The sequence below is a fragment of the Pan troglodytes genome, chromosome 21 (assembly GCF_028858775.2).
Source record: "Pan troglodytes isolate AG18354 chromosome 21, NHGRI_mPanTro3-v2.0_pri, whole genome shotgun sequence".
Classification (NCBI taxonomy): domain Eukaryota; kingdom Metazoa; phylum Chordata; class Mammalia; order Primates; family Hominidae; genus Pan; species Pan troglodytes.
The window spans coordinates 50,942,107-50,959,969 of record NC_072419.2 but is presented as its reverse complement, the minus strand read 5'-3'; the positions used below and the strand labels follow the sequence as shown (position 1 = coordinate 50,959,969).

Sequence of the window (17,863 nt, the reverse complement as noted above, 5' to 3'; positions counted from 1 at the left end):
GCCAGGCTTCCTGACAGTGAAGTGGTCCTCATTTGCTGGGAGAGGGTGTTGTCATAGGGATCATGCCAGGCATGCAGCTAGTGAGGCATAGACCAGCCTGCTGGGGAGCTGGAGGAGGTCATATGGAGGATGGAAATAGCTTTTAAATTAACATGAAAGCTTATGCACAGGCCTAGCATGCCCGGGAACAGGCACTGAGCCTGGCACTTTAGGCGCTAGATACATACTTGCTGTATGAACGAATAAACGAATTGAAAGACCCAAGCTCTTATCCCAGCTCTATTGCTGTGTGTCCTTAAGCAAGTTTCTTGGCCTTGCTCAGCCTCAGTTTCTTCATCTGCAAAAATGGTAGAGGGGTGAATCCCATCATTTTTACACCTTCCTGGCTCTAGGGGTGTATGTTTCTATGCTTGAAAGCATTTATGGGGCGGCAGCTCTGACCTGAAGAGAGGCAGGGAGGGAGGGCCTCAGGAATGCAGAATCCCTGAATGTCAGAGACAGGGTGATTCCTATAGGCTCTGGTGTCAGATGAGTTACCAGAGTTCAGGAGACCCCACTGAGTTGGAACCAGTTGGTCAGAAGGGAGCAGGCACCAGGGCAGGGGTGGCTTTGTTCTTGACCAAATATCTCTTGGAGTAGGAAGACAACAGGTTAGGTTATTCCCTTCCCATCCAAGAGCACCTTCATCAGTCAGGATATCCAGGCTCCAGGGACTTAGCCCTCACTGTCTGAGTCCCTACAGATGCCATTGTCTGCCTGATTTATTCATCCATCTGCCCATCGACCCACCTGTCCATCAATCCACCTGTCCATCAATCCATCTGTCCATCCATCCATCCTTCCATGTTTGTCGGTCCATTTGTCCATTCATCTACCATTTGGTCACTCATTCCATCCATCCATCAATCCATCCATCCATGTATCTATTCTTCCATCCAACCATTCATTCATTCATCCATCCATCCACTTATGCATTCATTCAGCAAACACCGAATGTAATAGGTCATTCCCTACTATTAAGAATAAAAACTAAGGTCTCTGTCCACAATGAGCTCACAGACTAGAGGGCAATATAGAGACAAGCAAAGAGATGATTCCAGCACAGTAAGTGGGAGATACTAGGTACTGAGGGTGAAGAGATGGAGGACCTAACCCAGCCTGGGAGGTGGAGGAGGTGGTTTTGAAAGGCTTCCTGGAGAAGGTGACACCTGAGATGAGTCTTGGAGCAAGATTAGGAGTTGTCCAGGTGAAGAGGAAAATAAAACAGAGCAGCAGGAGAGTACAAAGGCCTGGAGGTGGCCTGACAGCAGGAGCTATTTGGGGAGCTGCAAGTAGCTGAGCCTGGATGAAACCATGAGAGCCAGTTGGAGGTGGGGTGGGATGAAGCTGAGAGGCTCTGTGTAGTTGGGGAGGACATTTGCAACTGGAGGTAGGAATGGGGACTGAGGCCTTGGGCACATCCGAGAACTATTTGGAGAGGTAGAAAGCCTCTGGGTCAGGCATGGGAACTCCAGGTTCCTTCCTCCCTTCTACCCCTGAGGGATGTTAGGCAACTCACCTGGCCTCTCTGGGACTCAGTTTCCCAGCTGTGACGTGACAGGTTGCCCTTTTAGCCTCTTGGGACTCTTCCAGCTCTGAGGGAGCTCCTGAGTCACATGTGGTCAACAAAACCAATGCCCACGTGAACATCTGGTCTGGCCTTAGGAGGGAGTTAATTGTTCCCAGTCTCTATGTGTGTTAGGGGGAGCGTGGGGGGAGGCCTTGGTCAGGGGGACCTTGGTTAGGAGCCACCCCCGAGGGGCTCCCAGTCATGGGATGACAGGACATGCTGAGAAGGGAGTGAGTCACTGGTCAGTCATCAGCTTGGGCCCCAGGGTCTCGGGGGGGCAGGGGAGCCCCATTCCCTGCTCATCATAGAGCCTCCTTCTCAAGATGGCTGACCCTTTGTTAGAGCAAAACCCCATGCTACACTCTAATAATTAAAACAGGCCCAAGGACAGTGGTTTGGGATGAAGCAAATGGTGAGATCCCTCACCCAGAGCAGCCCCCAAGGCCCCACCGAGGAGCCCCTCCAAGTCTAAGAGTCCAAACACCCGAGTCCCTCAGCAGGAGTGACAGGCCCAGAGTCAGTAGGGACTGACTGGAGCTCACACAGCACGTTCATTCGCTTCTCTCCTCTCCTGGCTCTGACACTGCCCTTCCCCGCTCCTGAAGGATGGAAGATAAAGCCAGGCTCCTCCACCATCCCCTGCTCTTTGCAGAGCCTCCCTTCCCTCGAGGAGGTCAAGTGTCTGGTGCCAGGTGGCTCCTCTCAGCTCAAGCACATGGTGGCTCCTTGGCAGCACCATAGGAGACACAGCTGAACCATGCTCTGCCCCGGGCATGACCCCTGCAGAATTTGCCTCCATCTCTGGGTCCTTTTCAATGGGAAGAGTGAGAGGCTAGGATAACTAGCATGGCGCAGGGCTTATGATGTGTCACGTGTATATGCAATCCTCACAGAAACCCCCTAAAGGAGGCATCATTATTATCCTCATTATACAGGTGGGGAGACTGAGGAACCAAGAAGTTGAGTGACTTGCCCAAGGTCACATAGCCAGTAGGAAGCAGAGCTGGGATTTGAACCCAGGTGGCTGGCCCTTGAGTCCCTGCTCTCACTCATTGTGCTATATTGCCTTTTAAAAGATGACCCAAAAGCACCTGCTAGTTCCTGCTGCCTGGCATCTGGACAGGAAGATAGAGGTGATTCAAGGGAAAGGGGGAGAAGCTCTGCTCATTTACTCACTATGTGACCTTGGGCCAGCCACTTCCTCTCTCTAAGCCTCAGTTTCCAAGGTTTGTTGTGAGAATTAAAGGGCTGGGGCAGTGACATTCAGGAGATGGTAGCAGTGATCGTAGTTAGTATTCCTTCAGTACTCACCCCTGCCCCACGGCCCCCTGCAGACACTCTCTTTGGGTGGGGAAGAGGTGGCAGCTGTAATGGAGACCTTTTCTTCCATCTCTGAGCTACCCAGGTGTGTCCCCAGGAGAAGTTTCCCCTCAGATCCCCGGAAAGGACCAGCAGGGGAAAGTCTAGCCACACCCTATCTCTTGGGCGCAGCCCCTGCTCCATGCTCAGATCCCGAGACCTGGTCCCCTTACGGGCCAGTTCACTATCAGGGACCGGCGTGGGCATATGGGCTGCCCAGGCGGCAGCTAGGGGCATCTAGACCAGCTTCCAGAAGCCCGGGGTGGAGGGCACGTGGGACAGGAAGACCCCAGTGCCCCACCCCACCAGCCCCATCAGCTCCCCTAGCCCCAGAGAAAACACTTCATTACTGGAAGCCCAGCCAGGCAGAGGGGGTGGAAGTAGCCTTGTTGAAAGAAACCGCACAAGGTCAGCCAAACCTCAGCCCCTCTTGGCCAGCAACCCACAGACCAACCACGTGGGGCTGGCTCTCCGGGTGTTTACGGAAACACTGGCCCTGAGGTCAGCCCAGCTGCTGGGCTGGGATCCCCTGGGACACCCCCAGGCCTCAAAGTGCCAGCTTGGCAGGAGTCTTCAGAGGCTGCAGCTGGGGCCTTATTTGCCTCCACAGTCCACCTGGGAAGTGGAGCGCAGAGAAGCCTGGTGGGCAGTGGAGATGGGCCAGGTCTTCAGGCTTCCCTGGACAGCTGCTTGAGCTGGGACCAGGGGCCAGACCCTTTCCAGACACCCCTGGGAAAGTGACATCATCTCGGGAGAGGGACATAGAAAGTGGCCTGTGGAGGCAGATGGCCTGGGTTTGAATTCTGGCTGTGGCCCTCGCAGGCTCTGTAACTCTGAGCAGTTTACTTAGCTTTTCTGTGCCTCAGTTTCCCCATCTGTGAAATGGGAATGGTGATAAGAGTACATACTTCACAGAGGTGTTGACATAATTAAATGATTTTAGTAAGTGATCTAAATAAGTGATCACTGGCTGGGCGCAGTGGCTCACGCCTGTAATCCTGGCACTTTGGGAGGCCAAGGCGGGCAGATCACTTGAGGTCAGGAGTTCGAGATCAGCCTGGTGAACATGGCGAAACCTCATCTCTTAATACAAAAATTGGCCGGGCGTGGTGGCACATGCCTGTAATCCCAGCTACTTGGGAGGCTGAGGCAGGAAAATCGCTTGAACCTGGGAGGAAGAGGCTGCAGCGAACCAAGATTGTGCCACTGTACTCCAGCCTGGAGAGCGAGACTCCATCTCAAAATAAATAAATAAATAAATAAATAAATAATAAATAAACAAAATTTAAAAATAAATGAGAATTTAATAGATGATCTAAGTGGTGTGCTTAGAACAGTCCTTGTCACAAACTAAGTGCTACCCTTAGTGCCGCCACATCCTACCTAGTGGCCTCCCTCCTCTGAGATCCTCCTGCTCTGTTCAGGTTGGACCGCGTGCTCCTCTGAACTCCCAAGTGTTTGTTATGGAAATCTCTTCCACTTAAACGTTTGCTGAGCATTCCGACCATGAATAATGAGGAACTGAGGTTACAGAGACAAATCCAGTTTAGATCCTGCTCCAGGGAGCTTCAAAGCTAAGGCAAGGATGGGAGGTGAGGCCTGTGCGCTTGGGCAGGGTGACTATAATCCCTAATTATAGTCTCCATGGTAACGAACTGGGGTAACTAATTGGCTGTCCAATGTCTGTGTTTGTGGGAGCAGGGGCTACATGGTCCCTCCACTGCTCCGTCCTGGAGACCAGCTCAGAGACTGGCACCAAGTTGCTAATGACCGCCTGGCACTAGAAGGACTACATGAACACCCGATGCGCTTGGAGCCCTGGCCAAGCTGCCCACACTGAGCCCGTGGTTTCCTTCACCCTCAGCACCTTAATGGAGTAGGGCGTATCATTCTATGTTCAGAGAAGCAAACTGAGGCTCAGAGACGCCAGCCCAATGTCCCACAGCTGGCGGGAGATACAGCTGAGGCTGAACCCACATCCAAGTTCAAAGCCTGCATTTTTAGCTACTCAGCCATACATGATCTTCCTGCAATGTCAATGTAGTATCAAATTACACAGCAACCCTCAGCCTGGGAGTTCAGAGGAGCACCCAGCCTGACCCAGGAGGATCCAGAGGAGGGGAGGGAGGACTTTCCAGGCAGAGGGATCCACTTGCAGAAAGGCGGGGCTGGGCCGTGCGCTGCTCCCAGCGACCTGTGTGTGGAATAGCAACAACTGTGGTGTGCAGGTCTGGGGTGTGTGAATTTTGGGGGCAACGGGTGGTGGGGTTGAGGAATATCTGCAAACAGCCTTGAATACCGGGGCAGGGTTTTAGACTATCCTGTGGGGTAGGAGTCCCCAGAGAGTTCCAAGCAGGGCCTGCATGTGGCCAGGATGGAAGATGAATTACAAAGAAAGGAGTAAGAGGCTGGGAGAAAACCTATTTGCTCAAATAACAAGGCTCAGTATCATTACCATGGAGGAGCTGTCTCCCCTAAATCAAAACTTGCCTGCCTGGAGTTCCACTTCATTTAAAACAATGTGTGCATGTATTGGGGGTCCCAGAGCCTGGGCATGGAGCAGCTAGGCTTCAAGTCCTTGGAGCCCCGAAATATGCCTTCCTTCCCACCCCAGCCCCAGCGTCTTCAATGCCTTCCTCTGGGGTTAACCCCATTGTGGCCACAGTGGCTGCCAGCAGGGAGGAGGCACAGAGGTGGTAGGAACAGGGCTGAGGGGCACACAGGACCCTCAGCAGCCAGCTTCACCCCCCAGCTTATCCAGGATTCAGACAAGTCCAAGTTCAGATCTTGGATCTGCCATAGACGTGAGATGCGACCCTGGCCGGGTGCCTTGAGGTCTTGACACCTGAGCTACCACACTGGTCACATAAAGACAATAATCAATGCAAGGGCAGCGTGAGGACTGTGGAGACCCTGGGCGGCAGGCGTGCAGCGCGGCGCCACCCCTGCTCTGGTACAGTGTGAGTGCTCAACGCTGTTGTTATTACTATAACCTACAGCAGAAGCCGCCGTCTGGTCTGGGAAGGACTTGGAAACGCCCTGCTGTGGCCTAGAGATGCACAGAGAGCATCTGTCCCTCTGCCCAGGGCCTGACTTAGCTCAGGGAGGCCAGTTTCCCCCAGTGAGCAATGGGGCCCCTGCTTGGAGCCATCTGCGTGTACCCTGCAGGGCAGAAGCTGGTGAAGAGTGGAAGAGGCAGTGTTCTGGGTTCCATCTCGTGGGTTTTGGGGATTAAGCCATCTTGATTCTACCCTCAGCTCCATCCTTTTCTAACAATGCATCCTTGGGCAAGTTACTCAATTTTTAAGTGCCTCCATTTCCTCATTTGAAAAATGGGTATAATCATAGTCCCTACCTCATAGGATCATTGTAAAGATGAGATGAGATCCAGCATGTAAATGCTTAGCCCAGGGCTTGGCACATGGTGAGCACTTGGTAAATATTAGCAATCATTGTTTCCAGGCTGTCGACACAGAGGAGGAGACATGGGACAAGGAACCAGTAAATAATGGGAATCAAACCATGCTAAGAGGGGATAAATAATAAAAAGGCTATAATATGTACAAGTGGAGGGAGAGACGAAGGCCATGGCAAGAGGTCCAAGGCAGGGCCACTGCTGGGAAACAGGCCCAGCCAACCTCAGAAAGGCAGTCAATAAAAATAATAGGAACAGGCTGGGTGCAGTGGTTCACGCCTGTAATCCTAGCCCAGCACTTTGGGAGGCCTAGGCAGGCGGATTACTTGAAATTAGGAGTTCTAGATCAGCCTGGCCAACATGGCGAAACCCCGTCTCTACTAAAAATACAAAAATTGGCCAGGTGCGGTGGCTCACGCCTGTAATCCCAGCACTTTAGGAGGCCGAGGTGGGCGGATCACGAGGTCAGGAGATCGAGACCATCCTGGCTAACACGGTGAAACCCTGTCTCTACTAAAAATACAAAAAAATTAGCCAGGTGTGGTGGTGGGCGCCTGTAGTCCCAGCTACTCAGGAGGCTGAGGCAGGAGAATGGCGTGAACCCGGGAGGCGGAATTTGCAGTGAGCCGAGATCACACCACTGCAGTCCAGCCTGGGTGACAGAGCGAGACTCCATCTCAAAAAAAAAAAAAAAAAAAAAAAATTAGCCAGGCATGATGGTGCACACCTGCAATCCAGCTACTCAGGAGGCTGAGGCGGGGCAATCACTTGAACCCGGAAGGCAGAAGTTGCAGTGAGCCAAGATCGTGCTACTGCACTCCAGCCTGGGTGACACAGCGAGACTCTCTCTCAAAAAAAAAAAAAAAAAAAAGAACAATAACAGAATTTTCCCCACAAGTGAGCACTAAGGGCATGCTACGTGCTGTGCTAATATGCTTTGTATACAATATCTCATTTCCTTCCCACGACAACCCTGGGAGGCAGGGCTGGGGCCAGGTTGAGGCAGCAAGGTGACCAGGGTGCAAATCTACCGAGGCCCTCACCCCGGGGCCTGAGCAAGTGCAGGGTTGGTGCCTCAGAACAAGCACCTCCCTAAATGTTATGCCTTGAGCACCTGGCTGGCTTCACCCTAGTCCCAGCCCTGCTGAGAGGTTGGTATAATATTTAGTCCCATTAGATAGATGTGAAAACCAAAGTTCCCCCACATGAGGCACCTGTCCAGTGAATGTCACATAGCTGGGGAGGAAGAGGCAGACCCCAGGATTTTGAAGCCTAGAGTTATTTTTACTCTGAGGAGTTGCCTCCCAGCCTGGACATGGAAGGTTCCAGTCCACCTCCCAGTGGTCCAATAACTGGAAGAGCTGCTTAGAACCACCCTCTTCTGGCTGGCCTGGGTGGCTGGGAGAGCTGGCCTCCTGGGTGGAGGTCTGGAGATTCCTCTCCACATTCCTAGGGGTTAAATCTGGGGACCCGGGTTCCCAGCATCAGCCATCACGTTCCCCAGAAGGAATCTCTATTCATAACAAACCCTAAAGGTCACTCGTCTGGGAAGGAGTCTTCTGTCTCCACCCCAGGGCAGGACAGAAGGCCCCAGGCTTTGTGAGATCATCAGGTCCCCAGAGGAAGATCACCTGCTTTTGGCCAGCCTGTGAGCCCCTCTTCTTCCTCTGGGTCTCCTCTGTAGATGATATCTAAAGAGGATGAATAAACATCCCAGTTGGAGATGAACGGCCATTGCCCGCAGGGAGCAATTGTGCGCTAAATGCATGGGCTCTGAACTCAGCCCGCCTGAGCTCAAATCCCCCTTTCATCACCTGCCAACCATGTGGCCTTGGGGAAGTTACTTTTCCTCTCTGTGCCTTAGTTTCCTCTTCTGTAAAATGGGGGACAATAACACCTACTGCACAGGGTTGTCATGAGGACTTAATGCCATCTACTCACTCAGCAACTATTTGCTGAAGGCCTATCAACTTCCAGGCAGTGAGTAATATGGCAGTGAATACAACAGACAAAACTCCTTACCTTCATTTTTTTTTTTTTTTTTTTTTTTGAGACGGAGTCTCGCTCTGTCGCCCAGGCTGGAATGCAGTGGCGCCATCTCGGCTCACCACAGGCTCTACCTCCTGGGTTCATGCCATTCTCCTGCCTCAGCCTCCCAAGTAGCTGGGACTGTAGGCACCCGCCACCACGCCCAGCTAATTTTTTGTATTTTTAGTAGAGACAGGGTTTCACCATGTTAGCCAAAATGGTCTTGATCTCCTGATCTCGTGATCCGCCCACCTCGGCCTCCCAAAGTGCTGGGATTATAGGCATGAGACACCGCGCCCGGCCATCTTCAATTTTTTAAAAGGAAATATAGTGAAGAATATTATATACTTCAGAAAATGCCAGCACCAAAAAACATGATGCAAATACAGTAGAATGTTAACAGTTGGAAATCTAGATGATGGGTAAGCGGTAAATGGGTCTTCATGATAGGTTTTCTGTATGTTTGAAATTTTTTATAAATAAAAGGGAAAAGAAAAAAGAGGGAGAGAGAGAGAGAGGAATATCTGCCATTTTGAAACTTACAATCAAGTGAGGAAATAGACAATAAACACATAAGTATAGCTGGACGTGGTGGCACGTGCCTGTAGTCCCAGCTATTCGGGAGGCTGAGGCAGGAGAATCGCTTTAACCTGGGAGGTGGAGGTTGCAGTGAGCTGAGATCGTGCCACTGCACTCCAGCCTGGGCGACAGAGTGAGACTCCATCTCAAGAAAAAAAAAATGAAAACTTGTGGTGTGTCAATTGATGTTAAGAAGAGGAATAGAGAATGGCCAGGGTGGTAGAGGAAGTTCCTTTTAAGTCAGGCAGTCAGGGAAGGCCTCCCTGGGAAAGTGACAGGGAAAGTGACATCAGACAGGAGAGCCTAGTTCTCCCAGCTTCCAGGCCTAGGTGCTCCCAGTGTCCATGTACAACCTTCTGCCCAGGAAAAGAGTCGTCGTCAAAGCCCAGGACCCAAGCCTCTTGAGACTGTGGGATCTTGAATTATGTGCAGCAGATATTCTCAGTCTGAAATTCAGATGGGCTGGAAATGTAATCTATTTTAAATTCATTCTCATTTCAATGCTCCATTCCATATGTGGGCAGAAAATTCATCTTATTCAATTGGGATTTTTTTCCCCAACCCCATCACTTTCCCAGCTCCATTCATTTTTTCCCCCCAATTGTGTCTAGGCGTGAGGTTGTCTCTGGCCCTCTTGGCCATTTTATCTCTTGAGATCCTCCCTGCTCTCTGCTTCTGAATTCTTCAAAGCTCTCTGGGGCCCACTGACCAACAAAATCCAAAATATGCTCACTCATAGCTTTTTCTCTGACCTCCTTCCCAGCCTTCTTAGATGGGAGGAAGGAGGGAGGGGAGGGGAGAGCTGTGCATCAGTCAGGGTAGGGTGAGTTCTGCTACAGTAACAGCAACGCTCAAGTCCTGTTTCTCAGTGGCTCCTGATGCACATCCCCTGCTGGGCAGCTGCTGCGCTGCTCTGTGTCTCCTTGCTCCTGGATCCCAGCTGATAGAACAACCACCATTTCAACTGTTGCACAGCACAGGGCAAGAGAAAGCATCAAGCCACAGACTGGCTCCTAAAGTCTCCCCCAGGAAGTGGCACACTTCACTTCTGCACACATTTCATTGGCCAAAGCTTGTTACTTGGCTGTACCTAACTTCAAGCAGAGGAGGGAGTTCAAGTGGAAATCCTACTATGGACCTGTGCTGTGGTCTGAATGTGTTCCCCAAAGTTCAGATGTTGAGACCTAATCCCCACAGTGATAGCCTTAAGAGGTGGGGCCTTTGGAAGTTGATTAGGTCAGGAGGGCTCCACCCATGAATGGGATTAGTGTTCTTGTAAAAGAGGCTTGAGGGAGCCCATCTGTCCCTTCTGCCATGTGAGGACACACAGAAGTCACTATCTATAAGAAACAGGCTCCCACCAGACACTGAGTCTGCTGGAGCCTTGATCTTGAATTTCCCAACCTCCAGAACTGTGAGCAATGAATTTCTGTTGTTTATAAATTACCCAGTCTAAGATGTTTTGTTGTAGCAGCCTGAACAGACTAAGGCACCCTAAAAGGAAAAGAAACAGAGTATTTGTGGACAGTCCCTAAAGACAGTCACAGAAAGTGAGAGCCTCTTTCAGATTCATTAGGTGTTCAAGATGCCCAAGTCCCTTAGGAATGTTCTTTCCTGGGAGGAAGGGGTGTTTTTGAAACCCAGAAATGTATTCTCTGCTTTTACTAACACATCTGTTTCCTGAGTCAGTAGATGTTCTGCAGTCTAACTGCCTAAATAGGGAACAAAAAATCCAAGGAGAAAACTCGTGCAGCCTTAGATTCCTGGATTTTGAGTATCATGTAATCTTAGACTGGAATCTGAGAAAATGGGACCTGAGAATCTTGCAACCACAGATTTCAAACCTGAAAGGTCTTTGAATCTAATTTCACTTTCTATGCAGTAACTGTCTTAATAATCTTCCTTGCAGGTGGCCACCAGACTTTCTCTGCTTGTATCCTCCCAGGACCACAGAACTCATCGCATCCCAAGGCAGCCTATTCCATCATGGATGAGCTCAAAGTGTTTGAAAGTTCTGCTTTATCAAGTGAGCCAAACTTCCTCCCTCAGGACCATCCACTCCAGGGCCCAGTTATTCTACTGGAGGAGTGAGGGTAAAGCCATCACCAGGACAACCTTGGTGACAGGCTGGACTGGCAGCCAGCTTTTGGGGATGACTTCAGGGAACCCTGAATAGCCATGGGAACCAAATGTGTTACTCCTCTGATGCCTATAATTCCACTATAATAGTCTGGTGGGCTTCTGTTAGGGAGGCTTATACATGGTGGAAAGAATAAAGGCTTGGACTCAGCCTAGGTTCAAATACTGCATCTTGACCTGGCCTGTAGGCAAGTCTTTTCACTTCTCTGAGTTTTGGCTTTCTCATTTGTCCAATAGGAATAACAATAATGATAATAATAATACCTCCCATGCAGGATTGCTAGTATGTTCAATGGGATAATATATCTAAACACCTCACACAATGCCTGGCACATAGCAGGTGCTCAATTAGGTCTGTATTAAAATCCAGGCTCTGTCTGTTATTATTTATATGTCCTTGGACTTCATTTCCTTGAACCCTAGACTCCCCATCTCTAAGGTGGGGTTGATATTACTCACATCCCACCAGGTTCTGGTCAGAATCTTTTAAGTGTTTATTTACAGATAATGTGCCAAGTTCTTTATCTGAATTGGACATTTAATCCTTTACTCTGTGGGTAGAATATTTATAATCACCCCAATGTTTTCAACGGGGAAACTAGGGCTCAGTGAGGTTGATTGACTTTGCCCAAGGTCACATCTGGTGAGGTGGCAGACTCAAGATTTGAGTCCAGGCATTTTGCTCCCGTGTATACATTATGTGTACAAAGGACCTGGCACAAAGCAGCTGCTCATTTTGTGCTTGAACTGCTGCTCTGTCCCCAACTCCCCCAAAAAAGCACAACATCCAGAGTAGGCCAAAGCTATGTTACTTGGCTCTACCTAACTTCAAGCAGAGGAGGGGTTTCAAGGGAACCAAGTATTTGTAGTGCAAAGCCACTGAGGTTTTGGAGTTATTCGTTGTGGCAGCTGGCATGGCTTAACCTTGTCCTCTTAGCTGTTTTCAGCATTTGCACCTGAGTGTCAATCAGTTATGAGGTTTTAGGCTGCAAGTAATAGAATACCCTATTACTCCTGAATTCAATAATAGGTGCCTTCGCAGTCAAGAAATCTGGAGGTTACGTGGCTCCAGGTTTGGTTCATTCAGAGGTTCAATGATGTCATCTAAGACTCGCATTTTGGCTTCAGCACCCTCAGTATATTGGCTGTAGCCCTGAGGCTTGGCCCGTCATGCTCTCAACATGGCTGCCAAAGTTCCAGACATCACATCCTCATGCAACCACTTAAAGGGAAAGAATAGGGGACCTTCCCCACATCCCTTTTTATATAATAATTGAGGCCAGCCCTTCTCAAACCTCCTGTCCCAGCATACTTTCTTTATGTTTTATTGGCCAGAACTGGGTCATGTTCTTGTGGAAGACTACCAAGGCTCACCAATAGCCATCTTCTTCTTCCTGGGCACACATGTGGGATACATTTCCCAGCCTTCTTTGCAGTTAGATGTGGTCATGTGACTGAGGTCTGGCCAATGGGATGTAAGCAAAAATAATTGTACTGATTTCAGGTCTGGCTTATAAAAATCTTCTACCCACAATCTTTCTGCCATCTGCCTGCTGAATGGAGAGGACTCTGAGAATGAGGAAAGCCACAAATAGGAAAAGTCTCAATCCCTATATGACCTGCAGAAAACAGATCCCTCCTGTCAAGACTTATTGCAGTTTGATGTGAGAAAGAACCAAGCATTTATAATGCAAAGCCACTGAGGTTTTGGAGTTATTTGTTACAGCCGTCAACATGGCTAAACCCAAGGCATAGATGGACGGAGCTCAGGGAGACAGCTGCCTTCCTCACATGCTGGGGCTAAGAGGGGTGCCAGCAGGGAGGAGAAGGGCTTCTGTAGATGTCCAAATCTGACCCAGACCAGCTTCCACCACTGTCTAGTTGTGTGACTCTGGGCAAGTGCATGACCCTTTCTGAGCCTCCTTAAATAGTTACGTGAGGCAGTGGGACTGGAGGCTCTCACCCTAAGTGCCCATATGATTATGACATTCACTGACTCCTTCCTCACAGCAGCCAGTGGCCAAAGAGAAAGGGTGTGGCTCCCTTAGGGGCTCCGGGTCAGGGTCACTGCTCTGTGTGGAATCTGGGCTCTGCTGCCCAGAACGGCCCTCCTGATGTCTGGAATTCCACCATGAGTGACTCATGCCTTTGGGAAGCCACTGCCCTGACCCCACTGAGTAATAACAATAACAGCCCCTCGTGGCTTTTTCTTTGCTGAGAGTTTCATAGTCCATGGTCTAATCTGGTCCCCAGCACACGGCTGTGAGTAGGCAGTGAAGGTGGAGAGAGTTAGAATTGCCATACACGATACAGGAAGCAATGTGCCCACAGCTACACAGCAAGTTAGTGGCCAAGCCTAGAGTCCTGGACTGTGGCTTTTTCCCCAAAAACCCTTTGCTTGAAAAGGCTGCCTCTGATATTCGTGTGTCCATGTTCATAGCAGATTATTCACAATAGCCAAAAGGTGAAAGGCACTCAAGTGTCCATTGATAGATTAGTGGATAAGCAAAATATAGTGTATCCACACAATGGAAGATTTTCAGCCTTAAAAAAGGAAGGCAATTCTGATACATGCTACAACAGGGATGAAGCTTGAGGACATTATGCTAAGTGAAATAAATCAGTCACAGAAAGATGCATACTGTGTGATTCCATTTATAGGAGGTATCTGTCAAAAGTAGTCCAATTCATAGAGACAGAAAGTGGAATTGCCAGGGGCTGGGGAGGGGGAAATGAGAAGTTTCCTTAATGGGTTTAGAATTTCAGTTTTGCAAGATGACGAGTTCTGTGGAAGGATGGTGATAGAAACTCAATAATGTGAATGTACTTAAAGCCATGCATTGTACATTTAAAATTGCTTAGATGGTAAATTTTATGTTCGGTGTGTTTTGCCAAAATGTAAAAGTTAAAAAAAAAAAAAGCTCTCCTAAGAGGTAGATGCTAAGTTCTAATATTTTTCAGGACATATAAATTAGTTTACCATGATTTGTATCAGTCAGGATAGGCTAGGTCATGCTGCTGTAACAAACAGCTCCAAATTCTGACTCTAGATTAGACTGCCCTTACACTAACTCTGTTCCTCCTGGAACATTCTTCTTTGCCATCCTAAACCTCTCCCTACTCTGCCTGTACCCCAAACCTGGAATAAGGCAATAGAATCAGACATACTCAAACTTGTCTGGCTGTGTGACTGTGGGCAAACCAGTTAACCTCTCTGGGCCTCAGTTTACTCATCTGAAAAATGGGGACAATAAATGAACCTTGAGAAGAGAATTCAAGGAGTATGGAAACATTTAGCATGATCTAGGGCATAGTGTCAGGCTGTGGGTATATTTAAACCTCATGCAGAGCTTGGCACCCAGGCAGGAATGGGGTAGGCTTCAGTCTCCTGCCAGTCAGGCCCTCAGCCTGAACAATCTCGAGAACACCTTCTTCCAGCCAGCCTTGCGTCAGGGCCGGGGAATGGGTGGGACAGGAGCCAGAGGCTGCAGAGGCAGCCGTCTAGCGCCTGGGATACTTTTCTCCCCAATAATCTGTTTTCAATCTTTCATTATTATATTTTTTTCTTTTTTGAAACCCATCCTGCCAAGCAACAGGCATGCAAGTGTAGTCAACTCCCAGCCCAGCCTACATCAAAGTCTTTGCGAATTTCTGCTTTGAATCATGGGGTAGGGGACCCTGCCTTATATCACATGTGTCCAGCCTCCACACCTTTGCAAGTGTGCTGTTTCCACACCCTGCCATGCCCCATGCCCTCTGTCTTTCCAGATTCTGTTCACCATCTGTCAAGGCTTGGCCACAGGGCTCTCCCCTGCCAACAGCTCTCTGATGTCTCTCCCTCCCTTGTTAACACAACCCCTACAGCCTCACCAGATCTGGGGACATGTATTGAATTCTCATCTTCTTTATTTAACACCTTTGAGGGCAGGGACAGCATCATCCACTTTGTCTGATGACTTTCATGAATCGATAAAGTGTTTTTTATCACCACCATACCAATGGCAGGAGAGATGATGAGGATGTTTATCCCCATTTTACAGATGAGAACATGGAGGTCATGAGACCGGAAGTGATAGTCACCCAGTTGGGGAATCAGGCCCTCTATCCCGACGCCCTCGCTCTCTCTAATCTACCCTGCTGGGCTAAGCACACAGTAGGTGTGTGCCTAAATGTGCATGAGTAGGGGGCTGGGCAAAGGCTGGGGACTGGCAAGCTCTTCCCTGAACTCATTTCCTCTTCTGCCTGGACAAGCAGTGAGTCTACATTTCCAACCTTCCTTGCGAGGAAAACAAAGTCTTCCAGTGGACTGATTATGAAAGTGGGCCAGATTCTGCACCACTATCTGTTTCCACACCCCTTTGCAATGTGACTTTGCCTTCGTTCTCTCCAATGTGGGTTGGCTTTGGGACTCTCTTTGGTCCATTGAATGTGGTGGAAGTGACCTTGTGCTAGTTCTGAGCCTGAGCCTCAAAAAGAATGCAGTCCTTGCAGACTCTCTCTCTCTCTCTCCCACCCTCTGCTCCCCACCTTCCCCCACCCCCCTGAACCTGACCCACCCCCGCCAGCCTCCTCCACCATGAGACAAGCCAAGGCCAGCCCACTGGAGAATGGGACCAACTCTTTTTTTTGAGACGAAGTCTCACTCACTTTGTCAGCCAGGCTGGAGTACAGTGGGGCAATCTCTGCTCGTTGCAACCTCTGCCTCCCAGGTTCAAGCGATTCTTCTGCTCCAGCCTCCCAAGTAGCTGGGACTACAGGCACACACCACCATGCCTGGATAATTTTTGTATTTTTAGTAGACAGGTTTTGCCATGTTGGCCAGGCTGGTCTCGAACTCCTGACCTCAAGTGATCCACCTGTCTCGGGCTCCCAAAGTGTGCCTGGCCCCAATTCTTACATAAGACAGTTCTACCATTACTTTAAGTCACAAACATGGTCTCAACTCAAATTTAAAATGTCCAGTCAAGCTATTAATCCAAATTCCCAATTGGATCTGGGTTTAAACCTTCTCCCCTTGCCCAGCTGGGGCCTGTCCTGGGGAGGCAGTTTGGGGGGCTCCTTCTGTAGACCTCCTCCCCTCCCCCACAAGTGGGGGCTGTGGAGATAGTAAGGGGAGGGGAAGGGTCTCACTTGAGCTGCCGCCATCCTGCTGGCTTCCAGCTGACAGTGTCACAGATGTCCCACAGATGGCCATTGCTGCAGGGCTCCCTCACTCTTGACCCTGGGGGGGATGCACTTCTCCTTCTGGAGGTCCCTTGCAAGTCCTTCCTTGGCCCTCAGGAATCCAACATCCAACTCCAGCTTCTTGCTGCTAAGACCACTCCACCCTCCAGGAGGCACTAGGGAACAAGACCGAAGCAGAACCCTGCAAGCTACCCCCACCCCAGCCCACAACGAATCCCCAAACCCTTCCATGTCCCCTGCCTGGCATCTGGAGGGGCAGAAGTGGCCCCCTCTGGGTGAGGTCTCATAGCTGGAGCTGCCGCTCCTCCTGCAACACCTCCTCCCCAAACCCCAAGCCCTTTATTTTCCCACAGTCAGTGAGGGAGTGAAGGCTGAGGAGACAGATCCTCGGCCACCTTCTTTGTAAATCCGTCGGACCTGATGATCCAGTCTAGAATTTCACATCTTTCCTATCCTGGGGTCTTCTGTTGAATATTTTGATATATTTCAACAGAAGGAAACAGGACTTATATACTGTTCTTGCTCTGGATTTTATTACCTTTGTATCTTAAATATTTTCTCACCTTTCCTTATAGATACCTCACTTAAAAAATTTTAATTGCAGCAAAATATACATAACATAAAATTTAGCTAATTAGGAAGGGCACAGTGGCTCACGCCTGTAATCCCAGCACTTTGGGAGGCTGAGGCAGGTAGATCACGAGGTCAGGAGATCGAGACCATCCTGGCTAACACGGTGAAACTCCGTCTCTACTAAAAATACAAAAAATTAGCTGGGCGTGGTGGCGGGTGCCTGTAGTCCCAGCTACTAGGGAGGCTGAGGCAGGAGAATGGCATGAACCCAGGAGGTGGAGCTTGCAGTGAGCCGAGATCACGTCACTACACTCCAGCCTGGGTGACAGAGCGAGACTTCATCTCAAAAAAAAAAAAAAAAACAAAAATTAGCTAATTAATCATTTGAAGTGTACAGTTTTGTGGCATTAAATATAGTCACATTGTTCTGCAACCATCACCACCAAACCTCTCCAAAATGTTATCTTGCAAAACTGAAACTCTGTACCCATTAAACACTAACATCCTATTCCCCCTCCTCCCAGCTCCTGGAATTGCCATTCTACTTTCTGTCCCTATGAATTGGGCTACTTTTTAATTTTTTTTTTGAGACGGATCTCACTCTGTCGCCTAGGCTGGAGTGCAGTGGCGCAATCTCGGCTCACTGCAACCTCCGCCTCCCGGGTTCAAGCGATTCTCCTGCCTCAGCCTCCCCAGTAGCTGGGATTATAAGCACATACCACCACGCCTGGCTAACTTTTGTATTTTTAGTTAAGATGGGGTTTCACCATGTTGGCCAGGCTGGTCTCGAACTCCTGACCTCAGGTGGTCTGCCCACCTTGGCCTCTCAAAGTGCTGGGATTATAGGCGTAAGCCACCGCATCCAGCCTACTTTAGACACATACTTTGTCTAAGTGGAATAATACAGTATTTGTGGCTTCTTGTCTGGCTCATCTCATTTAGCATAGTGTCCTCAAGGGTCATCCACGCTGTAGCAT

The 17,863-nt window shown here is 49.5% G+C and overlaps 1 long non-coding RNA gene across 5 annotated transcripts in view; it reads left to right on the top strand.

The window, feature by feature from the left end:
- Positions 1 to 17,863, top strand: part of LOC100612711 (uncharacterized) — an 85,831-nt gene that overhangs the window by 32,657 nt on the left and 35,311 nt on the right. For all 5 annotated transcript variants that reach the window (XR_010154237.1, XR_008541193.1, XR_008541192.1 and 2 more), the window contains exon 2: positions 10,900 to 11,016. This is a non-coding gene — a long non-coding RNA (uncharacterized LOC100612711). The remainder of the gene's footprint in view (positions 1 to 10,899; positions 11,017 to 17,863) is intronic.